Source organism: Vulpes lagopus, chromosome 5, assembly GCF_018345385.1.
Source record: "Vulpes lagopus strain Blue_001 chromosome 5, ASM1834538v1, whole genome shotgun sequence".
Lineage (NCBI taxonomy): Eukaryota > Metazoa > Chordata > Mammalia > Carnivora > Canidae > Vulpes > Vulpes lagopus.
Window position 1 is genome coordinate 127,492,733 of NC_054828.1, and position 15,518 is coordinate 127,508,250.

The 15,518-nt window shown below is 45.3% G+C and overlaps 1 long non-coding RNA gene across 1 annotated transcript; it reads left to right on the forward strand.

Annotated features, from left to right (window-relative positions):
• The first annotated feature begins 22 nt into the window (after positions 1 to 22).
• LOC121490429 lies at positions 23 to 13,739 on the forward strand. Its single transcript, XR_005987669.1, has 3 exons — positions 23 to 163; positions 297 to 1,446; positions 11,320 to 13,739. It is a non-coding gene; the product is annotated as an uncharacterized LOC121490429 (long non-coding RNA).
• The last annotated feature ends 1,779 nt before the right edge of the window (positions 13,740 to 15,518 follow it).

Consider the following 15,518-nt stretch of genomic DNA (forward strand, 5'->3'; position numbering starts at 1 on the left):
AGTCCAACTGGTAGACATTTATCTGATGTGGCTTCAAGGAAGGGGAATAGCTTTTGAATTTCTCCCAGGGCTTCGGAGGCACCATGCGTGGGGAAATCTGTTCCACAGAGCCGTTTTCTGAAATATGCTAGCAATGAATTGGATATTGTTTCTATGGATCAAGGTAACTGGGGTCACATTGCCAGTAGTACAAGTTCCATACAACCCGGGTTGAAGATATGATTTCTAAACCTTTATTTCCACTGATAAAATATAAGCCTTTCAATGCTATGAGAGCAATTTTGTTCGATTCACAGGAAATTGCATTGGCATAAGACCCAAAACTATCTGCGGAACACGTTACCCATGTCAAAGTGGAAAATTGGCCTCGCAACCTTTGGAAAGTCTCCAAGCTGAGCTAGAACTATTGAAAGCTGTGCTGGTATGAGGTAACTGTATTACGACATTTACTGCCAGACCCTTCCAACCGGCTCCTGAACTCGTTGGTCACATGGACTGGCTTATGCTGCGAATTTCACTTTATGGTTCCATCAAGGTTAATAGAGTTAAGGCTGCTGGAGCCCGCTGGCACAGTAAGTAGGTGCCTTTCCGAAAGGAAAGGAATAAAAGGGCCCATTCCTCTGTGTTTGTCACAACCTTGAATCTCTAATGGGCTCCGGGCAGGCAATCATTTACAGCATTGTGGCCTATCGGAGCCAGAACGCCAGGATTCTCCCATAGGGATCCCTGAACTCGGAGCAGACACCCTCAAACAACAGTGAAGTCTTCCCGTAACTGTGGTCTTCACCTCGCTACGTGGCTGCCACAAAGGGACAGCAATGTGATGGGTGAGAAGATACACGGTTACAAGAAGTTAATGGTAATGGGTATAGAACTAGACGGGGATCGTGTTAACATGAGGCGGAAGACCACACAGATTTCAGTGCGGTTTTCCAGAACTGCAAGGTAACCAGCCCGTAATCCCTGGCTCACATGAGGAGCCCACCAGGGAAAAGTGGCTGGCCTTGCCGTTCTCATGGGGAGGGTGTGGCTTGAGTTCCTATCCCCAGCACCCCTGGACCTGACTTCGGAAACTGACTGCGTGCCTACGTCCTCACCGTGTGCAAGCAGGTGGCACTGTTCTCCTGCCCCCACCACGCGTGGAACATTGACTATGACCCTGGATTCATCATATTGTTCATCATACTGCTGAGCAGACCCAGGAGGGAGACCTGCCTCAGGTCCATTCCTGCTCTTCAGCAGAAAGTTTATTTTCCTATGAAGCCCCTTTGGGAAGCAGAACAATTGCAGCCACAGATCATTCTGAACTGAGGATGGGAGCCAAGATGTCTGCGCTTTGTCACTTCAACATACCGTCAGGAAGCTTGCGTATTTGAGCCTCTTGTGTTTTTCTCAAGACACCTTCCCATCTCCTTTTCCTTGGGGAGCCATCAAGATGTCAGACAGGTATGGGTGCTGCATATGTCAACCGGTGGATAAATCTGAGTAAGGAGATGACATCCATAGATATCAAGTCCTCAAGGCAGAGAAGATATTACTAACATCATTTTTCTGCCTTCAGAGCTACGATCATAAACTCTAGTTCCAGACAGCTAGGGCTGGTCTGTACCACACTGTTGGTCATGGGGCGGGCTGAGAAACTATGGGTGTAGAAATGGGATTTTCATTTACGGAAGGAAGGAAAACCCTGTTACCAACCTCAGAGCATGGGGTACAGTAATTGACCCAGTGTGGACATGTGTCTATCACTGAAATCAGGGGGCCAGGTCTGTTGCCACAAGAAGCTAAGAGGTGTTCTAGGCAAAGAATAGCTATGATGGATGGATGAACCACAAAGCCTGCTTTTGTTCATGCAAAGATGGCAGGTGCCACTTCCAAATACACCATTAACCCACTAGGATTACCATGTAGCGTAGGGTATGCTTCGGTTATCCGAGCAATCATTAGCCAAGTCTCCACACTTATAAAAAATATCCATGTGGAGAAGACGTGTTGCGTCAGGAGATAGTCATTAAAGAATTGACCCCTCGAAAAATCAGTCCTCATTCCAGTGTCATTCCCATGTAATATTAACATCTATCCCTGATAGCTCTAGCTGCATCTCCACTGATCTCTCACAAATTGTAATCACACGTGGAAAGGTAATGCCCATATATGCAAATTGCTTGCGAAGTGATATTGTAAAGTCTTCAAAAGCTGTAGGGTTTTCAAGAAGTTGAAGTGAGGTTGGAGCATGGCTGGTCCCAGTGAAGACCAGCGAACAACTAAGGAGAACACGGGAAGGAAGGCTGCTTGAAGAGAAGGATGTGAATACCAAAGGGTTAAGAGAAGCCCTTGGGAGAATTCACAAAGCTCTGGAATGTTTTCTTAGATGTGCCTCTCTTAAAGATCACTTTTTGAAAGTCAAATGGGAAGTGAAGGATGTGGTTGGTTGTTTCGGGGAAATAATGCCAATAAAAACAATCAACATTGAATCCCTTTTGTGTTCACTCTAAGAGGTGGCTTTTCTGTCCTAGCGATGATAAATAGAAGACACGTTTTCATTTTTCATTTTTCAAGATAAAGTCCCAGTCAACCCTTTTCACTGTTTTCTCTGAAAATTGAGTTCCTCTTTCATTCTGTAGTGACTCTTCCCAGTATCCACTGTCTTCAGCTAATGAGATTATGGTGATGTATACTTGATGTGATGCATATGATATATGATACGTATAATGATAATAATCAGAAACTTGTACATACCAGCATTGAAATATAACTTTCCCCGCGATTACTTTTAATTAACTTCACCTTCTTAATTAGCACATGCAAATCATGAGGGAATTCAGATGAACACTAGTCAATAGACGATTTTGCTTTGTTTTTTTTTTTTTAAGATTTTATTTATTTATTCATGAGAGACACAGACAGAGAGAGAGACAGAGAGAGGCAGAGACACAGGCAGAGGGAGAAGCAGGCTCCATGCAGGGAGCCTGACGTGGGACTCGATCCCAGGTCTCCAGGATCAGGCCCTGGGCTGAAGGCGATGCTAAACTGCTGAGTCACCGGGCTGCCCTGCTTCTTGCCCTCACTTAAGACTGAAAGTGAACATGTGTGCGGGTTACTGGGTGAAGGTGAGTAAACCTTTTACAATCTACAGCACCGCATAATGTCAATTTTTTTTGGCTTTATGCTAATTCTCTGTGTGACCTTCTACAAGTTACTCCACCTTCTCTGGGCTTGAGATTCCTCATCCATGACATGAGGAAGCTGAAATAGATCAATGGTCTCAACCTTGGTTGGACATCAAGGTTACCTGGGAAGATTTTAAATGTTTTTCTTTTTAAAAGATTAATTTATTTGAGAGAGAGAGAGAGAGAGAGAGAGAGATAAAGACAGTGCAAGTGGGAGGGGCAGAGTGACAGGGAGAGAGAATCTCAAGCAGACTCCATGCTGAGCTCGGAGCCTGGTGCGCGGCTCGATCCCAGGACCCTGAGATCATGACCTGAGCCAAAACCAAGAGTCGGATGCCTAACTGACTGAGCCACCCAGACACCCCTAATATGTTTTCTTTTAAAAGCTCCGAGTCTCCCTCTGTCTCCCTGTCCAGAGATAGAGTGAATCTCTGGGGCACGTGTAGGTGTTCGAGCTTCCAGGTGATCCTAACCCAGCTGGGATGGGGTAGCCCTGAACGAAGCCCTTCTTAATGTTCGTCCCACGTTCATCATTATTTCACTTTCTTGGAGTTTAGTTTTAGTGCTTCGGGTGTAAGTATAGGCACAGAGGACGTGTTTATATAATCCGATCTCGTTCCAGTGAATTAAGCCCTTGTCATAAATAGCTCTCGGATAGATAGTGAAGTTTGGGGGGAACACACACCACTGCTGTGTTTGCCACATTTCTCGCGAACGCGGCCTTCTCACTTCGCCCAGAACCACGCTCCGGGGGAACAGGATGCTGGCACCTTACCGTAGAAATGTCCCACGGCTGCTGTGAGTCAAAGGAGGTGACAGACAGAGGGAGCGGCTGTGGCAGCACAGGGGGTGGAAATACTCTGCGGACTCTCTTGGCCGCGGCCTTGGCGGGGGGCTCCGGTGTCCTTACCTGCCCGCGGGCTGGAACCCCCCGGCCGGCTCCCCAGCGGGACAGGTGCCCGGCAGGCCGGTCCCGGGCAGGGCTGCGAGTTGTCAGCTTTCCTGGCACATGGTGTGTGGTGACTGGGGCTGACCCCAAGCGCCCGAAGCCCTACTGTCCTGTCTCTCTTTCCTCTGGGAAAGTGAGACTATTTTGAAATGATCTGCTGAGGAATTCAAAGAAGATGAGGTGCTAGAGGGGTCGGGGCAGCTTCTCACGCTGGTGACGGGAGGCGACGGCGGAGCTGAGTCCACGTCGTGGGGCCTCTCTGGTGCGGGCCCATCCCTGGGGCCCCGTCTGTGGCCACCGGGCCAGGTGCCAGGTCCCGGCCACGTCCTGACTGTCCTCTTGGTGGGGATGTCCCCTGGCGCGGGGGGCGGCGGTGGCCCAGCCTGTTCAAGCCGGGTCTGCGGGCTCTTGGCACCTTGGGAAGCTCCTCAGTGCTGCGGGCCTGGGGAGAGGGTCCTGCACGCCCCTGAGCTTAGGGACTGCGTAGTCAAGCCAAGAGGCTTCTTTCCTGTAGGGCTTTTTTTTTAAGATCCTTTAAGATGCTAATGGGCCTTAGGGTTTTCCAAAAGTGGGACAGAGAATCCAGAGACGCCCAGATTTATGGGCCCTTTTGTGTGTGTGTGGGGTGTGCTCTCGATCTTGGATTTCCAGTGTTCCACAAAGCACAGGTTGTAAAAGCTGGCGAGGTAGGGGGAAGATCCCATGGTCTAGAGAAGTGACACGGTGGGCATCGGGCCAGGCAGGTGGTGAAGCCTTGTCTGGAATTAAAAGTCAGAAGTCCGAACTTGCAATCTATTATTATAAATCAACAAACACTTAAAAATCTGTTACAATACCTGCATGATGCTCCGAATCGTGTCATGTTAGTTTTCCAGGGTCACCGTAACAATGCATCCCGGACTGAGTCGTCTGAACAACAGAAATACACTCTCTTTCAGCTCCAGAGGCTGGAAGTCCTAGACCGACGTGTTGGTGGAGCTGGTTCCTTTGGAGGCCTCTCCCCCTTGCTTGTGGGCAGCCACCTTCCCTTCACATGCTTGTGTGTGTGTGTGTGTGTGTGTGTCTAATCTCCTCTTCTTGTAAAGACACCAGTCATATTGGATTAGTGCCACCCTAATGACCTCATTTTAGTATAATTAACTCTTTAAAGACCCTATGTTCAAGTTAGGTTATATTATGAGGTCTTGGGGGTTAAGACTTCTTCATCTGAATTTTAGGGGCACATAATTCAGTCTGTAACACATGGGTAGCATAGGGATTTCTCTATAATTTAATGTAGGATGGAGATCTATTGATTTACTGGGTAAACTGTTTTTTTTTTTTAAATTACTCTTGAAAGAAATTCCTGTATAGTTAACATACAGTGTTATACAGTTTGTTTTTGTTGCTGTAGACCCATCTGGAAGAAATTATAGCAAAACATTTCTCCCATCCTCTGGAAGCCTGAGCTCTCCTTTCCCGCAGAGGGAGAGCCACTTGTTTGTTTTTGATGTTTGAATGGATAGAAGATTCCAGGCCTGAGTAGGATACCCTGGAGACCATTCATCCCTGACTTTTGTATTTGGAAGGTCTGTGCCCTACAGGAAATTAGCTGTATTGTTCAAGAAAGAGAAGGACTCCGAGTTTGGGATTTGAGGATTTAAGAACAGAGTGGTCTGTGCAAGCGAGGTCAGATTCTCTGAGACTGGGAAGGGCAGGCGAGAAGCAGGAGAATGTTCACGGGGCCCTTTGGTGGGACCGGGTATATGCCCGGAAAGACTGAACACTAATGGCTTTGACTTCGATCTTTCCACCACCTCCGCGTAGCTGAGATGGCTAATTGTTCCCCAACTCCCACCCTCCCCTTCTCTCATTCAGGGACCGAACCTCTCGGTGTTAGCAGGCCCATAGCCACCCAAGGTGATGGCTGGCCCCCCTGAGCAGCAGTGACCTGAACACGCTGGCTCATCCCCTTGAAGGCAAGGCAGTGTGACCGTGACCTGGGGTTTCTCTTTCCTCCTTCGCGTGGCTGGGAACGTGGAGGTGGGTGGAGGTGGGTCTGCATCCACTGTGCAACCACGTGGCGCCCTGGTGGGAGGTGGAGACAGCAGAGATATGGAATGACCCCACAGTGCGGAGCCACGTAACTAATCCTGGACTGCTCACCTCTGAACTGCTACTTGAGGAAGAAATAGGTTTAACTTTTTAAAGCCACAGTGTTTTAGAAATTTTTGTTATAGCAGCTTAGCGTATACTGGCGTCTTAGATCTAGCAAGTGAGAACTCGAGTTACGCCATGGAGATATTCAAATTGATGATATATGCTGACAGAGCATGCAGAAACTGCTTCTTCCTTAAAAAGTTGATTTTAATTGATTTTGTGTTTAGGCCTATGGGAACCTTTAAGTAGATTTTATTTCTATGGGAGATGGCACTTTTTTTGGATTAGAGTGTGAAACCTTTTTGGCAGTGGGAGAACACTTTATCCTGACATGCTTCTAAAGAACACATTATACATTACACTTTTTTAAAAAAAGAAAAAAGTCATGCTTTATCGAAGACTCAAAAATTAAAAAATGAAGCAAAGTAAAATCAATTCAGAAGAATCCCCGTCAATATTTTGCGTTATGGGACGCCTGGGTGGCTCAGAGGTTGGGCATCTGCCTTTGGCTCAGGTCGTGATTCTGGGGTCCCAGGATCGAGTCCTGTATCAGGCTCCCTGTATGGAGCCTGCTTCCCGCTCTGCCTATGTCTGGGCCTCTCTCTCTGTGTCTCTCATGAATCAATAAATAAAACCTTTAAAAAATATATATATATATAGATGATAGATAGATAGATTTTGTGTTACATTCTTCCAGCTTTCTTCCATGCACATGCAGAGTTTTATTTCGGAAATTGGGATTCCAAAATACCCGTATAGACAGAATTACATTCTACTTTCTTTTCTTGTAACATCATAGCATGAATATACAAGTTCCAAGATCACTAGAAATTCTTGAAAAATAGGATTTTTTATGGTTGCATAATATTTCAACTGATGGTTAGTTTGCATTTATTTGATCATTGCTTTTTTATGGGAGACTTAGGCCGTTCCTCACCGACTTTGCCGCTACACACTGTAGTGACTGCCTATAGTGAACAGGTGTCAACTTTAGCTGTGGAACATCTTTGAACACCATCCTTACGACTGGATGCCAAGGCAGAAACCAGAAGTCCCCCTTTCACAGACTCCTTTGGGCTCTGCTTGCAGCTGGGGGCATAGATTCAGATACAACCAGTGACTCTTGGCCCCAAAAGGTAGGAGATGGGGATCCCTGGGTGGTGCAGCGGTTTGGCTCCTGCCTTTGGCCCAGGGCGCGATCCTGGAGACCCGGGATCGAATCCCACGTCGGGCTCTCGGTGCATGGAGCCTGCTTCTCCCTCTGCCTGTGTCTCTGCGCCTCTCTCTCCCTCTGTGACTATCATAAATAAATAAAAATTAAAAAAAAAAAAAGGTAGGAGATGCTATGAGGCTGCCACACATGGAGGTGTTGATTGTCTGGCAAGGGAGGTGGTGGCAAGCTATGGATTTCAAGGGTACAGTCGAGGAGCACCTGTGTGCAGTCCCCACACCGAGCAACCGCGGCCACCAAGTCTCACTAGGGCAGCTTGAGTGGCACGAGTAGACGTCACTCCAAGCAGTGAGCCACTACCCCAGAATTTGGCACTCCCAGAGATGAATTCTGTTTCCTACTATCCTGTAAAATAATCAGGTTTGACTTAAACAGAGTGAATTTTGCTGAAGTGTGCATGCAAAATGGTACAGCTACTTTGGAAGATGGTTTGTAGTTTCTTACAAAGCTTAAATATAGCTTTACCTTAGGATCCAACAATTGTGTCCTTAAGTATTTACTCAACTGATTTAAAAATGTACATTCACACAAAGACATGCACATGAATGTTGACAGCAGCTTTATTCCAGACTGGAAGCAACCGATGTCCTTCAACAAGTTAATGGATTTACAGACTGGGGTGCACCCAGACGGCAGAACACTATTCAGTGATGAAGAGAAAAAGGCTGTCAAGCCAAGCAATGACAGGGATGGATCTTAAAGGCTTACTGTGAAGTGAAAGAAGCCAGTCTGAACGGTGACATATTGTATGATTCCATTTATATTATATTCTGGAAAAGGCAAAACTGTACAGAAGATAAACAGATCAGTGGTTTCCGGGGGTTTGAAGGCTGGGGAGGATTAAACAGATGAAGCACAGGGGATTTTTTAGGGCACTGGCACTATTGCATAGGATACCACAGTCATGGATACATAATACTATACATTTGTCAGAGCCCATGGAGCTGTACTGCACAAAGAGTGAACTTTCATGCATGAAGGAAAAAAATCTAGGGGGGTCATGGGATCTTAGGATGGGAAGCAGAATGTGAAGAATCTAATCATATTAGGAATGTATGAAATAACCTCACTGAAGGGGCAGAGGTAAAGCTGCTGACCTATGTAACTCTGGATATGAGTGAAGTCTGTAAGAAGGAGGCAAAGTGGCCTGTGCATAAACACCAAATTCTAGTTGATAAACTTGTTTCCCATAGGGGTTTGAGTAACAACTCTGAATTGAACAATTCAGGAGGTAGATATCGTGGCGGGAGCCAGGTTTCTCACTATTGGAGCAGAAGTTTAGAGGTAAGAAAGGGGAGAAGGCCAGAATGATCCACTTGGTACTGGGTTAGAGTTGGGAGTATCGGTATGAACTCCTGTTTGGCACAATATACATACAGATGGTTACATACAGAGCTATTTACAGGTTTGCGTATCTGCATGGGTTCCTACACACACATGTGTTTCTTTGCTCTGTCAGCTGACAAGCACCGGAGCATCTTGTAGAGCCAGAAAACAAGGAAGTGCTAAAACCAAAACCATAACCAAAAACAAAACAATCCCCACCATGATGGGGGCATGTCAAAGGGACACAGGAGCCAGGCGAAAGAGCATCCAATGTCCAAAGCTGGAACAGTTTGCGTGAAAAAACTAAATAGTATTGGATTATAACCCAAAGTATAAAATAAATACCCATGAGTCCCTACTGTTGGAAATAAATGGTTGAATAAATAAGTGGGGGAGAAGACACAAATCTCTCATGCAGAAGAATTCCAAATACTTTATATAGCTTATGTAAACTATTCCAAATAGTTTATTTGCCCTTGAGGAGGTGAGCATCGCCCGCCCCCCCCCCCCCCCCCCGCAACTATCTTTAAGTGTGGGCCACACAGAGTGACTTCCTTTCAAAGGGGACAGTATGGACCAGGTGTGTGGGGGAGGGTAACTTTGTAGTGGAGAAACAACCAGACGGTCAAGGTCAACACCAACCATGATGAGTTTGATTTATCACATGCCCTTTAAAGATAAAAGCAGCACTTTAATTTTTGTGATCTTCCTCCACAAAACCTAAAACCTCGGTCTAATCACGGGAAAAATATCAGATGACTCCCACTTGATGCCTGACCAGTACTGCTCACAACTGTCAAGGTCTTCAGACACAAGGGAAGTCTGAGAAACTTCCATAGGAGCCTACAGACACATGACACCTAAATATAATGTGATATCCTAGATCAGAGCAGGACGTTAGGTCTGAAAAGCTAAGAAAACAGGAATACGGTGTGGACCTCACTTAATAATAATATTAGCTCACTCATTGCGACAAATGTACATGACCAATGTGTGAGGTTAATAGTGTGGGAAACTAGGTATGGGGTATAGGGGAACTCTCTGTACTACCGTTGCAATTTTTCTGTAAATATAGAGCTCCTCTAAAATAAGCTTATCAAGAAACAAAGCAAAGGCAAAACTTGCCTGTTGCTGGTACTCGACCCATTAAAGTGTTGCAGTAGCTGGGGTTTAATTTATTCTGGGTTTTCTTTTCCTTAATTTCATGCTCATTTAGGTGATAACTATAATATAAATTGCCATTTATGCCATGGCAAACCTTGCAATAATTAAAATTCTGGAGGAGAGACTCTAAATTCAGATTTCAACTCTGACTCACAAACATCAGAGATTCATGTTATGGAAGCCCACGTTCAAGGCTTGGTGCCTTCACATTAAAGAAAGTTAGACATCAAGTGAAAAAAATGGGTTATGGTTGAACAGGGCAGCTTTTTCCCTTCCTTAATGGTTCATAACACAACGATACCTTATATAATGAATGTAGTTTAGATTTGACTAAATATATTAGCTTTTAAAAATATGTAATAACAGGGAGGAAAAATACTTCTAACTTAAAGTTGCCATTTTGGGGAGAGAGGGTTAGTACTTTCATTAATTTGTATGCTTTTAAAATATATTGGGAACATTGATTCCTTGTTCCTCATTTGTAACGAACGTTTCCTCCAATTTCTTTGCCTTTTAGCTCTGATTATGATGTTTTGCTCTAGAGTACTTTCTGTGGTAGCGTGCTTTTGTTGTGAGTCTCTTACTTGGGGTCCCTGAGAAGCAGCTTTTGCAGGAGTGGGTTTTCATGGAGCCACATGGGGAGCAGAGACAGTGAAGGACTCTCTATGAGGGAAGGAGGGGGGGGCTTCTGGGTGGCTCAGTCAGTAAAGCATCTGCCTTGGGCTCAGGTCATGATCCCTTGAGTCCCATGTTGGGCTCTCTGCTCAGCGTGGAGTCTGCTTCTCCCTCTCCCTCTGTCCCTTCCCCTGCTCATGCTCTCTCTCTCAAATGAATGAATAAAAAAAATCTTTTTTTTAAAAGATTTTATTTATTTCTTCATAACACACACACACACACACACACACACACACACACAGAGGCAGAGACACAGGCAGAGGGAGAAGCAGGCTCCCTGCGGGGGACCTGACGTGGGACTCGATCCCATGACCCCGTGATCACACCCTGGGCTGAAGGTGGACTCTAAACTGCTGAGCCACCCAGTGTCCCTAAAAAAATCTTAATTAAAAAAAAAGAGGGAAGAAGGGACAGTCCCCCAGGAGGCATTACTACCTGGGCTATGTGAGGACAAGTAGAACCTGAAACTAAGAGGCTTAAGTCTCCCTATTGGAAACAGGGCAAGAGATTTCTCTCCCCTCCCTCTTCTCAGAGCATTTACCTTAGAAAATATAGAAGTACTTTCTCATCTCTTTAAAATGCATTCCTTTGAAGATGAGACAAATATTTTGTCAGCTGACCTTTCTGTCATTTTTCTTTTTCTTTTTTTTTTTTTTTCTTTTTAGCTTTATGTCCCAGGAAGGCCTTTCTCAAGAGTCTGGAACCACCTCTTTAAAAGGCAAACATCTTCAAGGCCATCTCTTGAAATTCGAGCATAAGACGTAGTTCCCCTATCTCCCCATTCCTGTGGGAAGGGAGGATCCTCACTCTGCGGGTGCCTTGCAGAACCACTTCCTGCCACAGAGCTAGGAGGAGCTTGTTTTCCCACTGGAAGAAGTCAATAAGCTAACACAGACGGTCACCCCATTAACTAGGTAAAGTTGGGATGCGCCGTGTGTAACCAAGTCATCACCCTCGAGGAGCAGCTCCTGCTGACCTTCAGAACGTGTCCGGAGTGGGGTCTATCTGCTGGCCATATGGGGGAGAGATTCCTTTCTGTCTTGGCAGTCTCTCAGTGGCTTGCCTGTGATGTCATCACATTCTGGTTTGATGCTTATTTAATAACAAGAATACTTTCTTTCTCTACTACCTTTGTGGAGAGGATTTCTGGGTCGGGAGAAGATTTTTGTTTCTAATTATATTTCCCTCCCTAACAGCTATCACGGGAGGTGACCAGCTCTCAGCCCACTGCGATCATGGGAGCCTTGAGGAAATGCCCCTTCCCCACCGCAGGGCTCTGCTCAGGGCTTGAAGAGAGGAGCATCTATTCTAGACTCTCACAGCCCCTGGTCAAGTGGGGTGTTGAGCCCCCACACCTGTGGGTCATGCGTGCCTGAATGCAGGGTTTCACCAGGAAGTGCTGGGCAGGAAGGGAGGGGACAGGTGTGCGGTCTTTGGCTAGGTCTGTCCAGTTGCACCTGTGTGGAGCTGGCCTCGCAGCAGTGGCTGGAGTAAGGGGATTTGAAGTAGCACAAGAGAGGAGCCTGGCACCTGTGGGCTTTTCTGTTTGTTTTTAAAGTAGTAAAAATCTTAGGGTAGGTTTTGCTTGGGGTCCTAGGATGCCACGATTTCACAACTGGTGTTTCTTTATTTGGTAATGCTGCCTCTCAGGTATTTGCTTAGAAAGAACACCAGCCTGGTCATGGAGAAGCAATAGAGCAGAAGAGGATGGCTTCTGGCATCTTCTGTGTTCCCCAGAGAACACAATCTCCATGTTGGAGGACGCCCTAGGACCCACCCAGCTGTGGCATCCATTTAAGACATGGGTTTTCTTTTCAGTGTCCCACCCCTCTGCCACCCACTCTTTGCTTTCAGGTTTCTTTGTGGTAAAGAATTTCCAATGATGGTAACAATCGTGTCTCCATCCAATGCAGTGAATGTTGTAATATTCCCATGGAAATTCCTTTTCTAACAGCGCTAGACAACTGAGCAAGTGCAATATTTGGAATATGCTGCCAAGTTGAAGATTAAATTAGACAGAATGGATTTATAATAAAATTAGTGCTTTGCTGCCTGGATAAGGAAGCCCGATACGTCTTGTTTCAACAGACCTACCTAGAGAAAATTATGATCAGCCATAGCATAGCATCATGAGATAGACAAGTTATATAAATATACTCCTGGAACTATAATAAATGATAGAACATTTGCCAGAAAGATAAAGGTGACATGAGACCAAGCTATCCACATCAAAGAAAGCCTTAATAAAAGTATTCAAAATAGTGAAGATTAACCCCGACAACACACCTACCACCGCAGAAGCAACAGGATTGTTTCAAGGAGCCTTGACGACTTTTATAAAAAAGAAAAGAAACACTGTTAAAAAGGAATGCTCTGTACCTTGGAGAGACTATAAATGTTCTAGAGAAACCTAAGACATCAGTGGGAGTTGTCAAGAGCAGAACTGTTGCAGCAAAGACACAGTGGGGCTGACAGTACGCCAGCAGAGAAAACCCAAATTACGACTGAATTATGTGAACACGTGATAGGGATGCCAGTGAAATGAACCAGCCGAGATAATTGAATCAGGTTCAGCCTAGTAATAATATTGGTACCAAAGAAATCAGACACTGCAATTAAGAAATTATTAAAGAAGATATTCCTGACATGAAAGTTTATTTATGGGTATTGAGAGCTGTCTTTATACAAAGGACAGAGGGAAGTGGGGCCATTGCTCTGAGAGGGCGGAGGGCAGACCAAGAAATTAATACCCTTTAGAACTGTGTCAACTAATGTCCTGTGGTCTGAAGGCAACGCCGGGATTAGATAGGAGTAGGCACTCTGGCAGATGGACTGGAACTACCTGTGTGAAGGGGTAAAGTTTGGACCTCTGGTCCCCCCCAAAACCCCCCTAGTTTTTACCTGTTGGAGCTGGGATGCAGCAGAGGCCGTGCACAGGAGCAAAGTCCTAAGCTACATAGCCTGCTGTTCTCCCCCCGTGTGCTTGGGCCCACAGTGTTCAGAGGACGTTGCTAACCCACCCCCAGGCCAAGATTGTTGCTAAGTAAGCGGAGCCATGAACACGTGGTTTACTGCTGTTGCTGCTAAGAAGCCTAATAAACATCAAATAACCACCATAAGTAATATTTGTCCAGGTTTTTTTTTTTTTTTTGTATTTGCCATGCCTACGAGTTTTATGTGCTCTATTCACAGACGACTTTATGTAAGCACTTTTTTTATTACCACCTATAGCTGGGGAAGCAGATTCAGACAACTAAGACGTGTGCAAGAGATGATTAGGAAGGGCCAAGATTCCAAAACAGGTCAGTGTGACTTGAGAGCCTGTACTCTTAGCCATTGCACGGCACAGCTTCTTGGGGAATCTGAGATGGGTGAGCTCAAATCACTGACTTCGCTGTGTCCCCCAGACGAAACCAACACACATCCCACTGGTTCTCCAGGAGCTTGCTCCAGAAAAGTGCAATCTGATCCTGGTGATGAGAGATCCATGCCCATCTTAATAGAGAATCTCAGCTTCTTGAGCCATTCCCAGACCCAGCTGCAGAGAATGAAGATAACAAGAGGTCTGCTGGGGATAGGGCACGTGTGCACATGCACACACAGGCTCACACACTCACTGACGTGTTTTCCCAGCCAAAGGGTAATTCTCGACTTTGTAGCGCTCCTCTCAGATGCGGTGTTTTAGTAAGCCAGAAAAAGCAAGTCTTTCCAGTGGCCAAAATTCAATCAAGAAATTCCTCCACTGCCAGGGAAGAGCAGCTCAACAAATGGATGTGTAGGGGATTTTCTGACCCAAACCAAGGACTGTAGCGCTGCTGAAGACCCTTTTCTCCAACACCATCCAAACTCCTTTCTGGACAGGGTTATTTACTGTGTGATCCTGTTTTTCTTCTTCTGTGGATCCCAAGAAAACTCAGAAGTCATACATACTTATTTTCAAAACAATATAACTTTAAGATGCTCAAGTTCATCTAGTTTGATGGATCTAAATAAAATTTAATGATATATCAGGACGCCTGGGTGGTTCAGTGGTTTAGCGTCTGCCTTCAGCCCAGGGCGTGATCCTGGAGACCCCGGGATCGAGTCTCACATCGGGCTTCCTGCATGGAGCCTGCTTCTTCCTCTGCCTCTGTCTCTGCCTCTCTCTGTGTGTCTCTCATGAATAAATAAATAAAATCTTAAAACAAACAAACAAACAAAAAAACAAATTTAGTGATATATCAAAACGTATACCTATTACTACATATATTAGTTAACTAGAGCTTCCATAACAAAGTGCCATGGACTGGGCAGTTGAAACAACAGAAATTATCTTTTCACAATTCTGGAAGCTAGAAGTCTGAGATCCAGGCGTCAGGAGGATTAGTTTCTTCTGAGAGTCCTGTCTCCTTGGTTTGTAGATGGCTGTCTTCTCCCTGTGTCCCCACTTGGTCTTCCCTCTGTGTCCCAATTTCCTCTTCTTATAAAGACACCAGTTATATCGATTGGGGCCAATCCTAATAATTTCACTTAAACTAATTATCTCTTTAAAGACCCTATCTCCAAATATGGTCACCTTCTGAGGTCCTGGGAGTTAGGACTTCAACATACACATTTTGGAGGGACACAATCCAGCCCACAACACAAGTGAGATTTATGTAATAGTTTGACTCCATTTTTTTTAAAAAATGAAACTATATACCCTTTGACCAGTACCACTCCGAGGCTCCCTCCCTCCAGCCTCTGTTCATTTCTTTTTTTTTTCTCTGTTCATTTCTGAAAAGATATTTTAAAATGTTACCATTTCAACAGAAGGCAGATAAAAAGAAAAAAAATGAGGCTAAGAAAATGACCAGTGGAAACCCAGTTCTCTGACGAGGAATGC